Here is a 12,784-nt window from a genome sequence, read left to right as displayed (position 1 = left end):
TTGCATTGTTGCTGGGTCAAAATGCATACCCTGTTGCTCAACATGATCACCCATGGTTACCCACATACTCTCACCCTAGCAGTTTCCCGTCGGGTTCACCAAAAATATGTCGAGAAATTTGCGGTCTTGCCAGGAAAGCACCGGGCTTATGGCTGTGAGAGTTTGTGAGAGAACTCAACAAAAACTATATGAAGGAGTTAAACCATAGATGCCATGAAGACTAGGGTTTGGAAAGAAGTGCAATCAAAGAAGACTCACTCTTTCTCTCTTGCACTCACACACACACAAAGAAAGAACGCAAAAGAGAATGTCAAAACAATACGAAGATGAAAACATCAAGGCTATGGTCATATCGTATCATGGGTAATATGAAAGGGTTAATGGATGAGTTAATGGCATTCAATCTTGGTTGACCAAATAGGCTACGAATTGTTCTTTGGAATTGTAGTTTTGTGCTTACCATAGTATAGATATTTTGTCTAGTGATTGGGATTAATTGTGTGTACAAATCCTCTTGGTTCATAGCAAGATAACTACGCTTACATCAAAAGAAAAATTATAGTCTATGAGAGGTAGTATGATGGGATCCGGTGATAGAAGTATTTCATTGAGCCTTTCAGGGCCGAAGAGAAACACTATACGTTGTTGAAAGTGTATTTTACGGCTAATCCATACGTTAATTCTAATAGATCGTACAGAGTGAAAGTGATAGAAATGATCATCATGTGGGTTATTCATCTAGGATAGTATGTGAGAAATGAAGATATGAGAGAAGTGAAGAGATGAGAAGTTTCCCTCCCAAGCCCTATTCTTGCCCGTAGGCAATAAGGATACTGCCGGGAGAGATGTACCTGTAGCAAAGAGAACCTAGAGAGGATGAATTACTAAGAATGAGAGAGATAGGTTTGGTTAAGGAGATGAGATTAGATACATATATATATGTTGGATTAGAGATGAAAATGAAAACAACAAGAAATCAAGAAAACATCAATGTAGAACACATCTTACTTGAAACCCTTCGGCACCATTATTGATGGGAGAGAGAAGAAGAGGGGAGAATTCAACGTTGATTGATACGCCAAGTACAACACCTTCTTTGATTAGAGTTGATCCTCCAAGGATGGCGTACAAGAATGGCTAGTTTCCTCTAGGAGAAAGTGTAGGCTTGGGCTTATGTTAATGGGGCTAAGTACAATTAGGCATTACTACTCACTCCCTCAAGAATTTCTCTCATCAATGGCTTGAATGCTTGAGTTCCTTCCAAGTAAGAAGAGGTCCCCTTTTATAGGTGAAGGGAACCCACAAGGGTTTACACAAGAAGAGAGGAGCCAGTGTGAACAGGAATTGGAAAAGTTGGAAATGAGCTGTCCCTGCATGATGTGGGCAGACTGGGGTCTAGTATTTTGATCATATCTCCTCAACCGTAGCTCCAAAAAAGTAAAAATATGGGCAGAAACTTCAGCTCATTAGCTACGATTTTCATTTTAAAATCATTCTCCAATTCGGATTGGAACCTTGTGTAAAAAATTCATCAAAATAGGGTCCATTTATGGCAGCAAAAGTCTTCATGTGGTCTCCTTAGCCTTGACTTTCATTTAATTCCAAAGGACACCTCATGCCATATGAAAGCATGACATTGCTCCTTGACAAAGTTTTGTAATCATGCTTGCAATAATGCATTAAAATAAGTGTATCTTTGAAATCATGCCACCTAGTGTCCCACTAGGATATGATTCCCTCCTAGTAGCTATTTAAAAAGAAATATAAGAAAAATATGAAAAATACATAGAATATATATATATTGGAGTTTACCCTAGATATAGGATCTAGCTAAGGTGTGAGATGATAATGAGATAGTAGAAATAAAGAATCAATGCTTTTTGCCCCAAGTTAAAGAGGCGGAGCTATTGATGCTTTTCCCATAGTATTTTCTGATGGTAAAGTAAGAATAGGTTACCCTTGAGAAAAATAATAGGATGAGATAGAAGGCTCATTATTATACTTAAATATGCATATGTACATTATAGGAAAGATAATTATGTATCTAAAAAATTACAAGATAACTCTTGTAGCATGCGTTCCCACTATGTACGTGTCACAACACGACAGCGGTTTTGTCAAGAAAGGACAAGAGGAAAAAGTGTGCAGATGTAAGAAGGCCTTGTATGGGTTGAAGCAATCTCCTTGTGCTTGGTATGAGAAAGTTGACGCTCATTTTGTCAAACAAGGCTTTCATAATAACACTCCAATAGAAAGCACATTGTATATAAAGCGTGAGGGTGATGTACTTTTCATTGTGGTTCTTTCTGTAGATGATTTCGTGATCACTAGAGCAAATGAGAGACATATTGCTGAATTTAAGACTGATTTGAATGCTACTTTCAAGATGTGAGATTTGGGGCTGTTGCATCATTACTTGGGTATACAATTTAAGCAGTGTGATGATGGTATTGTGTAATGGAATTTGCCTATTCAATTTGAGAATAGTGGAATTTAATGAGAGTACTTTCAAGAAATGATTTTGTGAGCATAGCGGGTAGACATAATTGAAGATAGCAACATAATCATAGCAATTAGTTAACTTGGCATAGACAATACTTTTGCAAGAGAGAGAGTTTAGAGAACATGACAACAATTGAGGACCGGATTTATGTGGAGCCGGTCCCCCCTCCAATAGGCATTTGTATTATGATTTCTCCCATAAAGAGAGACTTGTTACAATACAGTCTTTGTGTTCCTTGTGACCTAGGTGATGCCATGAAGATGGAAGGCTTCATGCACCACAAACATAACATAAACTTGAAGAAAGCTTTAACTATCCCAAGCCTCAGTCCCAAGACCTCAAACACCTTCGAAGGTGGAGAGAGCTAGCAGGGAATGAGGGTAGGGAAGAGGAAGAAGAAACATTTCGTAGGAGAAAGAACTAGTTCCTCACTTATCATACTCTTGTTGCTAGCATACATAATAGCATAGTAATGAAGAAGAAGGAGATGGCAAGCTTAAGCATTGAAGCATGGCTCTTGGTTGGATTTGCACTCCATAGCCAAGAGTGTTGGTGTAAGCTCTCAACCTCTACTTGCTTGGAGAGGGAGCTCTTGCACTTTGCATAGCACACAATGAGAGTGATTGTGAGTGTGTGTGGGTGAGTATACCCCTCCAGCAAGTCCCTAGCTAGCTTGGGTCGACCCCCCCTTGTAGCTCATGCTTGAAGCTCATTGGACCCCTCCAGGCCTAGCCAATCACAAGCAGGAGCCATTACAAGCAACATGGGTAGCCTTGGGACAAGTGTCCCCCTTTCCCCTTTGAGAGAGAGGACTTGATAAATGAAAAATCAATTAGATAATTCAAGTAATTTATCATTGGACCTCTTTGAAGCTTAGCCAATAGGCTTCAAGCAACACATGAAGGTAACATGGGTAGGGGCCTGACATGTGTCCTTGCTGCCTCTTCAAGTTGGGGCTTCCCTTGTGTGTGTGAGTGGGTGTTCTCTCTCTAGCTCCTAGGAAAAGGGCTCGCCCCCCCTCTTGAAGGAATGATTTTGACTTTAGGTGATCAAGCACCTTACTCATCAAGCATGACAAAGCACTTGAATTAGGGGGTGTTCCCACAAGCATCTCAGGCAAGCTTCTCAAGGCACCTCAAGTACTTTAATCATGCAGCAAGTCAAGCACCTCAAGCATGGAGCCAATCAAGCACCTCAAGCATCTTAATCAAGCACCTCAAGCATGAAAAAAACCTCAAGCATGACAAGCACCTCAAGCAGGACAAGCACCTCGAGCTTGGGCCGGGTTCCCACCTCAAGCTCAGCCCTAGCTTACTTAAGGTCAAAAGGACTTTTACACACATTTATTGGAGGTCTTCAATGAAGCTAACCCTAAGGTCTTATGCTCCATTGGTTAGCCTTGCTCTTTGATAGACCATCTCCCTTTTGGGCCCCTTTACATTGGCCCCGTGTTGAGATAGATCTAAAAGCACATACCTATATCTTAACACTTGTTCCCGTTTATTCTCCCACATTAAGTGATCAATTTAATATGAGAAAATCATTTGGGTTAGTTAGATATTAGATTTTATGACATATTGCCTTGTGTTGGAAAAGTTACATAGAGACATTGCTATGTGAGTTTGGACTTGAGGATTGCAAACTTATTGCCACTCCCATGGAAACAGGTTTGAAATTGAGTCTTCATGATGCTGGTGATCCTATAGATATCACTCTTTACCAAACTATTGCTGGATGCCTCATTTATGTATGCAACACGAGGCCGGATATTCAATTTACAGTCTCACAAATCAGTAGATTTATGCATAGCCCAGGGCCTAAGCATTGGCAAGCTATCAAGAGGACTTTCCGCTACCTTAGTGGCACCTTACATCTTGGCTTGTTTTATTCCAGAGGGGGATCATTACCGCCAAACTTACATGCTTTTTTAGACTCAGATTGGGCTAATTGTTTTGATGCGGGAGTGTCCACTAGTGGTTTTTGTTTCATGCTTGGCAGTTCATGTATATCATGGTTGAGAAAGAAGCAACCTACTGTGGCCACTTCTAGTTGTGAGGCTGAGTACAAGGTAGTCTCTACAGCTACGGCTAACTGTGTATGGCTCAGATGCCTTATGGCTGATTGGTGTTGGACAGGACACTGCCAACACACTATCTACACAGACAGTCAGAGTGCATTGGCAATTGCGAGGAACCCAGTTGGACTCAGATGCCTTATGGCTCAGATGCCTTATGGCTGATTGGTGTTGGACAGGACACTGCCAACACACTATCTACACAGACAGTCAGAGTGCATTGGCAATTGCGAGGAACCCAGTTTTTCATGCTCACACAAAGCACATTGAGGTGCATTACCACTATGTCAGGGAGAGGCTCTTAGTAGGGGAGGTCAGTTTGGCTTACATTAGGTGAAATTTGGACTCACAAAGGGGCCCTTTAAGCAGTTTGATTTTACCTCTCTCTATCAAAACAGGCGCATGGATAAATTTTTGCAAACAACCTCCAAAGTTGGTGGAGGGTTGACAGTTAGAATGTCCTCTTCAAGCTCTATCTACTGATATATAGGACGCCATGAGATTCATCATATTTTAAAAGATTCTTTTTTTTTATTCACTTAGATTTTGACAGAGTTGTCACATCATAGGTGAATCAAAAAAAGAATCTTGTAAAATATGAGGAATCTCATGGCGTGCTATATATCAGTAGATAGAGCTTGAAGAGGACATTCTAACTATCAAACCTTCGTCAACTTTGGAGTTTGTTTGCAAAAATTTATCCATGCACCCGTTTTGGTAGAGAGAGATATAGTCAAACTCCTTAAAGGGCCCCTTTGTGAGTCCAAATTTCACCTAATGTGTGCCAACACAGGACAACCTTGCAGATATTTTCACAAAGGCATTGTCTCCTGAGAAGCTTGAATCTTTTTGCAAAGCTTTGGGCTTACTCCACTTTGTGGACTGATGCTGTCCTCAGGGCATGGCACTTCCCTTTACTCATGTGCCAGCTCTTGTTCCGCCGCATCACTCCAAGGGGGATTTTCTACCATATACATGTGGTAGTGATGTGTGTGAACACACTAGGACCACCGGGGAAATTTTTCCCACTTTAGGAGGTTTTTTCCCCCGTGCATTGATATACACCCATCACTCTAGGGCTATCTATCTTTTCATTGCACAGTAGGTAATACACTCTTTGTTGTGTGCCTTGAGCTTCCCTCCTCTTCTCCAAGCTGTGTGTGTTTTCTTGCAACCCGAATTCCAATACAAATTTGAAAATAACTTCACCAGTGTGTTAGGATAGACTATAGGAACAAGCTCAAAGTTTCACCCCAAAAAGCTGTCCAACATGGATTGCAATTTATGACCCCCTGTGAGCTATACAAGTAAAAACCATATCACCTGGTCCCCAAATATCAAGAACAACCTAAACATAGAGTTTCAAGTCAAGTGGATTGCAAAGTCTTTGCCAAAGTGTCAGAAATTCATAAGTTAAAGAAAATTTCCAAAATCTGGCATAAAATACCAACCAGTGATCGCGGGGGATTCACTAGTAGTACTAGGAAGATGTCACCTGCGTGCACCAAAATTTTCATTTTACCCCCTATATACGGTACACTCCTTTGTAAAATCTACCTTTTTGGGCTCATAAACCCCCCCTATTGTACACTCACGTGACACCATACGGTAATCCTTAGTGAAGACCCCAGGCCAGTGATCCAAATCCAAAAAGAAGAGAACCGTAGCATCCCCAACCCTTGCTTGATGAGATGCTACAACCAAAAGTTCAAAATGTTGTCCAACACGGATCATGATCCATGACCCCCCGAGCCAGAATTGACCTACAACCTTCTAATCTAGTGTCTGTAGCTACCCTAGATGCAGTGGTGAAGTTTGAACAAATATGGACTTGTTTTGATCAAGCTATACTCATTTTTCATTTTATGGTCAAAGTTTACTTTTTTTTACTTTTATCAACAACTTGTTGGCAAATTTTTGAATCTAGTCTCGAGAATATATGCTCATAAATACCTTGTAGATGACCTAGGAAGAAATGGGAAGCCCCACCCTACCAAGTGATAGAAATTTCATCAAACGAGAAAGCTTATGTGTCAGAGAAGGATCTTGCCCAAATATCGGCTATCATTTTCGTCATCCAATTCAAAGCAACCAATGGTGCTAAAGTGAAGACCACAATTTTTCCAAAAGAGCTCTAGAATCTCCATCAACAAAACAAGAAGTAATTGAAGGAACAAGATGTCTTTAGATGGATACATTTTTCAGATTGCAACCTTGGGGTACAAATGCACATGAATTGATGTGGTCAATTCAATATAACAGAGAAGCTACCCTGACGGATAAGGATGGTGAGAGAGTGAAAGTCAAATTATATGTAGATATGATCAATCAAGCTTTGCGTCTACCGCCAGGCAACCACAACTTGTTGCTGAAGACAAAAGTTGCAAACAATGACAAATCTTCTGTCAAGCATCAAGAACATAAATTTACATACAAGGATTTGGTCTACTCAAAAACGGAATTGCCACTGTGTCTTATTGCACAACATTTGAAGGTCTAGAAGCCACCAAGATAAACTGAACCAAATCTAATATTTGTTGTGGTTACAGCCATTGAATTTTCACGGCAGCAAAGAAAGATTAGGTGTGACCTCGGTACCTACATTTTAAAAAATGTGGTCGAAGAAAAGCTCAAGAACAACGATAGAAACAAAACCTATATGAATGGGGGACCAGTGCTGACGAGAATTGCATACTAGGCTTTGGGCATGATTGATGAGCTACCTCCTGTCAAAACACAACTAGACTTTCTACATAGGTCAAAGCATGCAATTAGACCAGTGGTAGGGCCCTCGGCAGTGTTGCCACCCAAGAAAGCAGCTGGATAGAGCTACAAAAGAAAGAAATCGTATAGCGAGGAAATTGGGTTTGATATAAATCTCAAGAAGAGCGACACTCAAGAATAACAAAGTTCTGAAGACAAAGAAGATGATGAGGAGAAAGAAGAATACACGCTCCATCGAGTACGCTTGAATCGGCGATCTACAGAGCATAAAGATATATACCTATCTCTCAGACAGAAAGGTCTATGGAAGATGCACAAGCATAGAGAGAGGAAATTTGTAGGAAAAGGGCTAAAGAAAAAAGAAATCGCGGAGTTGAGGCGGATGATGAAGGGGAGAATAATGAAGACAAGGGCCTGGAGCAACGCAAAGCAAAGAGCTTAGAAAAGATCAAACAATACAAAAGAAGAGCTTCCAAAGACAAATTGGAGATTGTCAGCACAATGTGGAAACATATTCAAAAAGATTTCAAGCAGAATGAAGAACAAAGAGTGCAGGAAGACACTAATGGGCAAAAAACCAATGACCTCAAGTCATCTGATGAATCTAACCATTCTAAAGATAAAGAAGAAGCCAAAGAGGATCAATCACATCAAAAGTACAAAGATGAAAAATAAGAGAAAATAATTGGAGAGGAGGGCAGTGTAGAGGCCTTAGAAATCCACATTGATATTCCACCAAACTCTAATCAACTAACCACCCCTCCTCCAGCTCAAGGATCGATGGACCAACCAGTAAATCAATAAACCGATAAGCAAGAGTACCAAGTGTCAATTGAAGATACAACAAGGACAAAAGAACAAGAGGAAAAGAAGTTGGCCCCACCAGAAGGAGTTGAAAAAGAACAACAAAAGATCAAGGAGAAGAAAAGGAGTAGAAAAGGAGTAGAAAGGAAGAAGCGGGCACCTCCAGCAAGCCACACATATCTTATAAGGAACCACTATCCCCAGGCTCTCAAACATTGTTAGAAGACAGAAAGAAAATGGTGCACTCATTTGATATTGATGAGCAAGTGGAGCATATTAAATTACATTTCTAGTGTCAGAGGACTCTCAATAATCTTAGAAATTTGGATTTAAAGGAAGCCAAAGCAAAATCAGCAAAAACAATGGAGTCCAATTAGAAGCTACAACAAAAGATTGAAGAACTACAAAGGATGGAGAAAGAGCTCCGAGCCAAACTACAAAGGGACAAAACAAATGTTTCTCATTATTACAAAGAAGCTCATGACTTTAGTGAGGCAAACACCAGCTTACAAGTAAAGCAACAGAGGCTAGAAGAAGAGATTGAGAAAGAGAGGCACAATAATGTCAAGCTAGGAGAATCTTACGGGGTCACACAGCTCCTGGAAATGCAGGACACCCTAGATCCTACTTCTACCTCATCAGCTCTTGCCTCGACTTTAAAGAGCTCAAGGATCTCAAGGAAGCTTTAGCTCAAGAAAATTATGATTGACAAATCATGACCATTAGGCACAAAGCAATTCGGAGGCAAAAATATAATGAGATCAAATATAAGAGCAATTGTCTAGAGCATAAGAGGAGTTGGCATCACAGAATACAACACATGCCCTTGCACTCCAACAAAAATATATGGCCATTAGTGCCATAAGGTCTCAGCCAACAATAGTAGAAGTCACACAGATGACAGGAAAAGAAACTGCGAGCATGGACCTTCCCCCTGTAGATATGCCAGGAATGTCTACAGAGGCAGCATTACATGACTTTGAAGACACAAAATATAGGATAGACGCCAGGGAGGAGATACAAAGATGGATCTCAGAAGTGCGTGATCCATCTCACAAAGAATACATGAAATATGAACTCACTCCTGATGAAGTAGTAAAGAATCATGGGCATGGAATGATCAAGTCTACCACTGATGAGACAAGAGCCCTCCTTTGGAAGAAGAAGACATTTCCTAGTTGTGAGCCCAATCATAAAGGGGATTATAAAGATGTTCCTATAACTGCTGACCAAGTTTTGATGATTCTTGAGAACCAACCCCTATGGAGGAAAAAGTGGTTTGAGAAGTGCCCAACATATGAAACTTATTACAAAAATGTGCCACATCTCAGGATTGATCCAGCTTATTGTCATATCAATAGAAGTCGATCTTGGGATACTTTCTATACATGGCATCATCAAAGATCGACATTGCTTAACTACCCAGTCCTTACAAAGCCAATGAATAGCTTTCCCCCATCAGAAAAATATATGATCAACACCTTACAAGGGGTTATCACTCAAATGAAATATGTCCGTGATTTGGCATGTCAAATGCTAATGAAGATTTCCAAGATGATCGTCACAAGCATCACAACATTTGAAGACATAGAAGTAGCCGAACACCCATGGCAAGTTTTCTTAGAGGGCACCAGAGGCTTATGCTAAAATCTAGAGATGGAGATTCCAAACCAAAATATCATCATGGGGTTGTATGCCCGTGTCATGTTCTTGCCCTCTCACTATATGCAAACCTTTGAAGAGGCATTCATGACAAGGTTCTTCAAAATAGATACATCTTCAACCCCATGACAAAGAACCTACTTGCTTGCCATATTTCTTATCAAAGCACTTTGAGTAACAATCCTTTCAAAGAATTGGCAGCAAAAGTGGAGATTGGAGCTAGCACAAAACCAAGCAAGTGCCCAAACAAAGCAAAGACACTCTGAAACAAACCAAGATAGTTTGCACAAGGGAGTGCAAAGACTAGGACGGGAGGAATGTTGGAGTCAAGCCAGACAGGGCGCCCCTCGAGTCGACCCCTTCTTCCATGAGCCCAAAATTTTGATGTATTTTCATTATTTTTTTGAGAAGCCTTGTAATTATTTGATACTCTTTGATTATAAATGGAAAATCTTTGAGAAGTTGAGACTTCCTAATACATAATTATCAATGAAGTGTCTTAGACCTCTTCTTAAAGTTTTGTAGCATTTGGACATCATTCCAGTGCCAAAATAGGTCGATGAATGAGTGCGGTGACATAGGACATAGGTGTTGGGATGCGAGGTTTTGTTGCATCTCTTGTGTGAACAATCTCTTCCACCTACCACCTAGAAAAGTGTCATGTGTCAAAAACCCATGTGGAGAACCCCTTATCACCCATGTGTGAAGAAAAGCCACTTGTGTTTGTGCATAGGCAGCCACATCTTGTGCTCGTGTGTCAAAAGGCTGTCCCTTTGTATAATCCTATATAGAGGCACATTCTACTGAATAAAATGTAAGTTATATCATTTACAATTATACCCTATTGTATTGTGCAATAGTCTCCGCATAGTCTCTCTCTCAAGCTCTACACTAACCTCTCCAAGCATGCCATTAGCATGAATGGCACAGTAATCTATCCACCTTAACTAACAATTGGTATCAGAGCATGGCTTAGACTAGCATTTTCTGATCTAATTAGATCCTATGCATTCCCTTCTATGCTAGATTTTGTGGGTCTCCTTCTTGCTCACAAAATTGAATCAATTGCTTTGCATTTGTATGTAGATCAGCTCTATTTTATTTTGTAATTTCTTTTGTCTCGGGCAAGTTCATGGCTATATGCCTAGAGCCACTACCCTTACATGAGTGATTGCAATAGGTTTTGGGCTCAATAAGTACACATTATAACCTAGTCTTGCTTTATGCACTAATTGATTGCATTAATTGAGCTCCTATTGGTTCAATTCTTGGCTAATTACTGAATAATTAGTGTCAATTAAGCTACACTTTGTAGTAATTTTGTATGGTTTTGCTTGATTTTATTGTATAAATCAAAAGTTGTATTTCAATTTTCAATTGTGTGCTTTGATTGTGCTTTGTGAGAGCCTTCAGCATACTGCTCAACCTCTAAATTTGGCTGAGATTTGAAGTACTCACCATGCTTGTTAATCATGTGTGTGTGTGTGTGTGTGTGTGTGAATCCAAAATATGTGGGATCCACCCCTAATCGACACATTGATAAAATGGGCCTTTTTTTACTTGGTGAGCCAAAGGTACTTTTCTCTCTATCTGATCGTAGAGCCACCACGTGGCAGAGCTTCAAAGTAAATTTAAAAAACAAGGCCATGAAAAGCTGTCAATAAAAAATAAAAGCAGGATCACATCAGAAAACAAAAGTAGATTTGCAGAGGCAACAGTTCGAGAGCAGTTCGGAGGTTCAGTTTGAAGACAGAGGTTTAGAGAGGCGCAGCAGTTCGGAGATGGATCCAAGTAGGCGTGCTCCCGGACTCTCAGAGAGCACTCACCTACCTGCGCGACCTGCCATAACCCTGCGCAAGCCTCGACTCTTGTTGTGGCGTGTTTTGTACCCTGAGCATATTCAGCACGTCCCCCATCTGCTCTGACAGCCCTTGGCACCTTCCAACTGCTTGCTCGAAAATTGCAAATTGTGCACTCACTGCGCTGCTCGCTGGTCCCTAACCGTGCAGCCATGTTGAAGCCTTGCCCTGTTGCTGCAGTAGATTGCTCGATTAATTTGTACTTGTTGCTGCATGCACGGTTTGCAAAGGCAACACTTCGGAGGTTTCTCTGAAGGTTTGTCTTTGCCTGAGAGAGAGAGAGAGAGAGAGAGAGAGAGAGAGAGAGAGAGAGACACCAACCCTTCACTGAACGGCAATGGCGATTCAAACTCCGCCCAAAGATGCCCCAACTGCTGACGACCATAAGCTGTATCTTTTTGAAGATGGTGACGAGTTTGAAGAGTTTGAGAACGAAGAGTGGGATGATGAAGGGGAGGGAAAAGATGCTTTACAACAATGGGAGGATGATTGGGATGACGATGGTGTGAATGATGATTTCTCATAGCAGTTGCGAAAGGAGCTCGCGAAATGATCTGATAGCTAGTTCAATGTTAGCCTGTTTTTTTTTATGGAAGGATTGAGTTTATTGAATAGGATCATATAGTATCTTGAAGCATCTATGCGTTGTGAGTAAAATCTCATTGGCCTGATGAAAGCAAAACTGCAAGTGTGTATGGTCGATTACTTATTGTAGCGGCTGCTTACTTTTTACATGTTTTATGTGCCAAATTAAAAATAAGAGAGAGAGAGAGAGAGAGAGAGAGAGAGAGAGAACATGACCACACACACACCTTCCATGTCTAAGCTCAAAGTTGCGCTCACACACAAAGACAAGCCTAATGACTAAGATAACCTCATGAAGACTCTCCTAAGTCTCGTCTCATGAAGTAATTGAAGGCCACTGCTTTTTGAGATATAGCCATCGCCACAAGGGAGTTCCTTGAAAGAAGCATGGCAAGCAGAGCCACCTTTGATGTTGTCGCGGTTGAGAGAGAGAGATCTAGGGCACCGTACGGAGAGAGATCCCGCATGTAGCGATCTTGGCAGGATGTTGCAACGACAGTCATCCATGAAGATGGCCCGGGTCTAGGTCAAGCCCCTTTCGGAGGCCCTTGAGAATCTTCTTACCAAACATGT

At 40.9% G+C, this 12,784-nt stretch overlaps 1 pseudogene; it reads left to right on the top strand.

Moving 5' to 3' along the window:
* Positions 1-11,963: 11,963 nt before the first annotated feature.
* Positions 11,964-12,152, top strand: LOC147427167 (protein DELETION OF SUV3 SUPPRESSOR 1(I) pseudogene; annotated as a pseudogene).
* Positions 12,153-12,784: the final 632 nt, after the last annotated feature.

The sequence above is a fragment of the Adiantum capillus-veneris genome, chromosome 24 (genome assembly GCF_014529385.1).
Source record: "Adiantum capillus-veneris isolate H3 chromosome 24, ASM1452938v2, whole genome shotgun sequence".
NCBI lineage: Eukaryota > Viridiplantae > Streptophyta > Polypodiopsida > Polypodiales > Pteridaceae > Adiantum > Adiantum capillus-veneris.
The sequence above is the reverse complement of the archived record's forward strand: the minus strand, read 5'-3'. Positions and strand labels throughout refer to the sequence as shown.